This window comes from Cydia strobilella, chromosome Z, assembly GCF_947568885.1.
Source record: "Cydia strobilella chromosome Z, ilCydStro3.1, whole genome shotgun sequence".
NCBI classification, from domain to species: domain Eukaryota; kingdom Metazoa; phylum Arthropoda; class Insecta; order Lepidoptera; family Tortricidae; genus Cydia; species Cydia strobilella.
The window spans coordinates 31,722,153-31,728,923 of record NC_086068.1 but is presented as its reverse complement, the minus strand read 5'-3'; the positions used below and the strand labels follow the sequence as shown (position 1 = coordinate 31,728,923).

The 6,771-nt window shown below is 33.6% G+C and overlaps 1 long non-coding RNA gene across 1 annotated transcript in view; it reads left to right on the top strand.

The window, feature by feature from the left end:
* The first annotated feature begins 5,341 nt into the window (after positions 1-5,341).
* The window catches only part of LOC134754504 (uncharacterized), a 579,708-nt gene continuing 578,278 nt past the window's right edge, over positions 5,342-6,771 (top strand). Inside the window, exon 1 of the long non-coding RNA XR_010128910.1 lies at positions 5,342-5,599. This is a non-coding gene — a long non-coding RNA (uncharacterized LOC134754504). The remainder of the gene's footprint in view (positions 5,600-6,771) is intronic.

The following is a 6,771-nucleotide window of genomic DNA, read 5'->3' as shown; positions in this document are numbered from 1 at the left end:
CATACTAGTTATATAAACAAGGACACAAGGGTACAAATGACGGCGCGTCTAAAAATTGCACAATTTGATATTTAAATACACTAGTATCAAAATGTATAAGCCGCCAATGGCACTCGAATTGCAAGTCATTTACTTTACCGTACTAAATATGCGGTATCATATCACTACTTCTCTCACAGTCGAAGTTCATTCTTGCTACATTTAGCAGATTAAGTATATTATCTTAATTTTATCAGTTTTAAATAAGTGCCATACAAATCGAGTTATAATGTTAAAGAACAATGTGTTTGGTATGAATAACGAAAATGAGTAAAAATGCTGTAACGTGTCGCTGGAGAATAATGCAGTCGAGCGCTCCTAAAGACAAGGATGATGATTTAAAATTGACAAACAAAATAGTTAATTTCGTCAAGGACAAAGGTATAGTTAAATAATTATTTTGAGTTTGGAAATTTATTTTGATATGGGTTTACTTATAGGCTATTTGACTAATTTTTGAAAATGGTTTTAATTTATTGTTTATGACTTAATAATTACACTACATTGATATTTCCGTGAAATTTACTGTATTAAATATAAAAAAACAATGTTAGTTTATTTATTTTGAACGCATCTTAAACGCTGTTTTTGCAGAGGGGCTAATCACGTGACACGTGTGACGTCACGCGCAAGTAAACTCAGTTAATGACCTTAGATAATCTTATGGTTTATTGCATTGAATTGATTATTTCACTGTAAAATGGTATATTAATGGTGTATAGTGCCGCAATGTTCAAGTACGACTATAAAACATCCAGACAAATCGTTTGTTTCCATTCCAACGAATCCCAAAAAACGAAAAATGTGGTTAAAACTAGCGCCACAGAATAACTAATAGTACTACTAGCGCGAAGAGACCCAAAGAGCATTTTAGCGCATACAAATGTTTTTATGTGTGCAGACCACTTCGATGTAAGTAATATTTAACTGTAAATAAATATGGTACTTAAAGCAGCGGATTTTGTTCTATTTCACGAACCAAGATCTAGGTATTTAATGTATTACTAGATAACCTCATAACATAGCTCTTTCAGCATTAGTAGTTAGTAGCATCATAGAGTAACTTATACTAGAGCGGTACTGTCATAGTAAATTTTGTAACCCCAGTAAATTCACTGCCATCTATCGACACACTTTAAAACTAAAAATGAAGATTTATAAAAATACGATAAAATGTATTTAAATATGGATAAATGATTTTTTTTTATTTGCATTAATTATTTTTATGATTTTGGCCCATGTTCTTTCACTGATATGCGTAAAAATTGTTAAATAACAAACGAAACCGTCAACGCCATCTATACGACAGTAGGCCAAAGCTAGTAGCGCCCTCTGATCGAGAGTCAAATTTTCTTGATTTTCGAGGCACGTTTTTTCCTTAGACTGTATCCATATATTACGGAGTTATATCTATCTTTGGTAGCATACTTTTTCTTACTTTTTCTTTTGTTGTAGATAATCGGCTCCATTTTGAGATTCTTATGAATATTGTGCCACTAGATATACGGATAAATCGGAATATATTAGAAAACTGGAACAATAACTAAAATTAACTAAATACAAATAAAACAGTTAAAACACTCAAGACAATCAAGAATGTTTACCCGCGTGTGACGTCATTCGAGCGTTGACCAATCACAGAGCGTTCACGTCCCTGATGATATTTCAAAAAATATTATATTTTCTTTCGTTTATTTTCCAAAAAATAACATAATTTATATCCAAATATAGTGAAATATACTTTATTAGTTTATTATCTTTCAGGATGACAACAATTCGTTATATATTTTTAATGTTGTCAAATACCCTATTGAGAAGTTAGTTAGTTATTTAATTTATTTCAAATATGTATACTCTTATTCAACAAGCCACACGGTAAGTGGAATAACAATCAACATATTAAAAAAAAAAAAAATTATATAATAATAACATATAAGTCGGTATGAAAATCGAGGCGAGTACCTGGTATCAAGTCACTTTATTGTGCCAGGCAATTCAACTAAAGCGGAAAAATCCAACAAAATTCCAAAAGGAGGCAAAATAAGATGATTCAGACATATTTATGTTATGTTAGGCCTCGAGCAAAATTAGATCAAAGGGACAAAAATATACCTAAATCAAAAGCTCAGATTTTCTGTTACCTAGTCAATTCAATTTTGCTTAGATAATATATGTTAAAGAAAACATGTACTCGGTCTAAGTATATTATCACGTAGGTATAGGTAATTTTAATATCATAGCAGAATGCTCATTAAATAATGTATAACAAGTTCGCGAACTTAGTAGTTATTGAATCGCATAAAATGTTTAAAATTTAAATGAAATACGCATAATGATCAATTTACAAATCAAACTTAAGAGTTGCCAGAAACTTAATATGAAACTAGCAATTTTTAAGGCAAGAAACTTAAACTTCTAAGCTTAACTAAAACTTCACAGACAAGCAGGCAAACTATGCGTTCCTAGAATTAATAACTACTACGGGGATAGAACTCTTAGGAAAAGAATTCCATATTTTTGCTTAATAGTTTGCCCGAAGCCATAAGATGTGAAAATAACAAGTCTAAATTTAAATCTATGTTAACAATACACTACCTCAATATTTTGTAGTAATTGCACTACTATAAAATTAAGTTAAGTACATATGTAACTAGAGACTGATGACCCCACAGTCAAACTCTTTATTGAGTTTTGCGGGGCTATAATTATTGTAAGAATATTCTTTATTTTATTAAATAAATAAATAATAATAAATAAAAGCCCTTTTTACAATACGAAAATAAAATAAACATAAATATTTACCCAAAACCATAAAAGGTACCGTACAACTTTATTTCTGAAGAGATCAAAAGTCTCTTAGACACCAGACAAGCAAAATATGTGGTTAGAGGTAATGGTCTAAAGTATAAGTAATCCCTACAAATTATAAAGGAAGTCTACATTTAAAAAAGTTGACTAATGGGGTACCATTATGACACCACTATTTTATTTCAAAATTATTAAATATATGCAAAACAAAATGGTTATAAACCATTTAAATTTTGATTTTTTGTCAACGTAGATTTGATTTTATTGTAGAAAATATACTAAAAACAGTATGGACGACCGTTTTTTTCACTGTATCTTTAAATTAAGATAAACCGGTACTGATACAAAACACTCAAAAGTATAAAACCCATTATAAAACTAATTCGCTACTTTCATTATGTAACCACCGTTTCTAAAAAAAAACCGGCCAAGTGCGAGTCGGACTCGCCCACCGAGGGTTCCTTACTTTTTAGTATTTGTTGTTATAGCGGCAACAGAAATACATCATCTGTGAAAATTTCAACTGTCTAGCTATCACGGTTCATGAGATACAGCCTGGTGACAGACAGACAGATGGACAGACGGACAGCGGAGTCTTAGTAATAGGGTCCCGTTTTTACCCTTTGGATACGGAACCCTAAAAACGGTCTTTAAATCCACATCCGCCACAGAAACGGTCCCAAATTTATTTAGTAGGTTGTTTCTGTGCCTCCAGTGTAAAAGGGAAGTCGAGTTCGTCCAAATTACAAATTTTGCTAGTAACAGGTTTATATTATAAAACTACATCTTTTGTGTTGACACTTACAGCCCTACGACTTCTAATTGCTGAGATATCGATTGTGTGAAAGGGTTAAAGTTTGCCAAAAATCTTTACTATTATGTTCAAAACGATTTATTTTCATATTATCTAGTTAAAAAATCGGTACTTAAGAATCGTGTTACGCACGATGGTTAAAGTAAAGTTTAATCTTAGTGAATAAACTACATTTCAAGTAACATTCGGTGTCAAGAAATCAAAATTCACTTAGATCTATTTCAACTACCGGGTCTAGTTCGTGAATGACGGCAAAACTTAAGTTTTTTTATGATCCACAAACAATTTTTAGGATTTCATGATATGTAAAGGGGTATAAATTCATTTACTTTGATCGTTTTTCACAATCTAGTTTAGCTAAATTGAGTCAACGATTATGGTTAATGTTCACATAGATTCCTTTTCATATTTAATTTTTAGTTGGTCAATGTGAAATAAAGTAAATTTAGCCCACTTTTACAATGTTATTCCATTCATATTTTACGTTCACATTGAAAAAATGTAGTGTTATCATAAAATTAAATAAACTGTTCGATGTTGTGCAAAATTAAGTCAAAACGGTGGAAGTCAATAGGATTCGCGGGCTGCAGAAGAGGGGTCGGCGGCGCGTACGCCGCTCGACTCCCAAAACTCCCGAGAGTCCCGCTCGTGTCATCATGACTTTTATAACTTCAGTGTGCTATAGAAAACTGAATTCACTGCAAGAAAAGTAAACGAAAAAAAGGAAAAGTTCTTGTAAATAAGTAGAGGTAAGTAAATTCAAATATCAAACAAAGTCCTGTAGAAGGAAATAAAACTGGAATGAGACTGATTTTGAAATAATTGGGAAACATAACAAAAAAGGAAAACAAAGGTGGGGAAGAAAAACCATCAAGTACAACTGCCCTGTTGTACTGAACCATTAGCAATTTCAGCAGAAAAATTAAAGATACCTCACTCTTTAATTACATTGATATTATTATTTTTGGTTTGGTTTTTTTACCATCATACTAAAAAAATGCTATATTGAATTCCCCAAATGGTTTCTTTACACAATACAAAAGTTAAAAAAGATTTTAGCAACGCTAGAAAAAGTGCACATTCATTATTTTTGTGAAAAGGGATATGTTTTTTTTGAAAGCCAATATTTCTGTTACGTTCACAAAAGCCAGGTCAATTTAAATGAAAATTTATTATTCATCACCTATCTCAACTAAAAACAAAAACCTAATTTTTTTTTTAAAGAATCCAGAGAAAACACGGTTTGAAACGTTTATCGGCCATACTGAAAAATGGCAGTTTTTGAGTTTAACCCTTTTACACTGGAGGCACAGGTTTAGTGGGGCTTATTAAATAAATATAATCATACAATGTAAAAATTACGAATGGTTAGCTCAAAAAATATTTTAGGGCGTCTTGTAATTTCAAACGGCCTTATAACTTATAATTTGCACCGGCCACCAAAACTGTCCTAAAAAAATGTAGGTACGCTATCTAGACTCTTCTATAAATTGCATTATACAGTATGTATCTAAACCTGAAGCAAAGCTTTAAACTGGCTAACGTCTAGATGGAGATGGAGCATAGTGTAATGGCATGGTTTGTATTAACGTTGAAGCCGTTTTTAGGGTTCCGTAGCCAAATGGCAAAAAACGGAACCCTTATAGATTCGCCATGTCTGGCTGTCTGTCTGTCGGTCCGTCCGTATTTCACAGCCACTATTTTCCGAAACTATAAGAACTATACTGTTGAAACTTGGTAAGTAGATGTATTCTGTGAACCGCATTAGGATTTTCATACAAAAATAGAAAAAAATCAATAAATTTTGGGGGTTCCCCATATTTAGACCTGAATCTCAAAAAAAATTTTTTCATCGAACTCATACGTGTGGGGTATCTGTGGATAGGTCTTCAAAAATGATATTGAGGTTTCTAATATCATTTTTTTTTAAAGTGAATAGTTTCCACGAGAGACACTTCCAAAGTGGTAAAATGTGTGTGTGTGAGGGAGGTAGTATACGTTTGCGGATTATAGCACTGAACGCCTCCACTCTAGCCCTAGCCCTAGTCCCATCAGCATGCGGAAACCATTATTGTATTGGAAGCGCAGGGCATTAAGGGTCTTTTTCGTGTAATTTGTCCACAGGCTGCACGCGTAAAAGGACTGACAAAAAGCCTTAAAAAGGGTCTCTGTCACACCGTGCGAACCTACGTGACAGCATGTTACACCTTACTGACAATGCCCTGCGCTCCCTTTCCATGTCAGCATCATCTTGGAGGTCCTCGGTGACCCAGTGCCCAAGGTACTTGAACCGTGACCTTTAACAGTTTGACAAGAGCGCTGATCGAGGGGCACAGCAGCACCATATCATCTGAATAGCTGATATTGTCGACAATGGTACCGCCAATTGAGCATCCATGACCCATGCTGCTTTATTTTATACTTTCGGTAATACATAATTTGAAAAAATCGCGTTATATACCACAAGCTTAGGGGGTCATCCATTAATTACATCACACGTATAGGGGTCAAGAAAATGCGACATGATGTGACATGGGGGAGGGGGGAATCACAAGCTTTGTGACGTCACTTTAACTTATTTTATTCGCTGTACAGTTAAATAACAAGTTTTTGGAACGATAATCGTTTTTAATCGTTTAATTTTCTTTCCTGACTGTTTTGGGTTATAAAATTACTAATTTTTCTTTTGTCAGAAATATTTTGATCAAATATTATTAATACTTACTTAATACAATTTGCCGATTTCATTGAAAAAATATGACGTCACACCAGGGGTGGAGGGGTTTGCCAAATGTGACCAAGTGTGACAAGGAGGGGGGGAGTTTATGTATAAAGCCCACTCCACACTCGCGGCTTCGCGTATGAGTGTGGAAGGCCCTTAATGTTGCCTGTTTCGTTGAACTCATATAATAGTGATGTACCACAACCGATACCAACCGAAAAAAATGAAGGTACCCACGTATACGTGCAAAAAAAAAACATAAATGTACGTAGGTGAAACGAAGTTCACCGGGTTAGCTAGCCACACATGCTGGTGGCTCGGATGATCGAAATCATAATTTTGGATCTTAGCCAGCCCATTACTACACTAAGGATTCTGTTTCACCGGT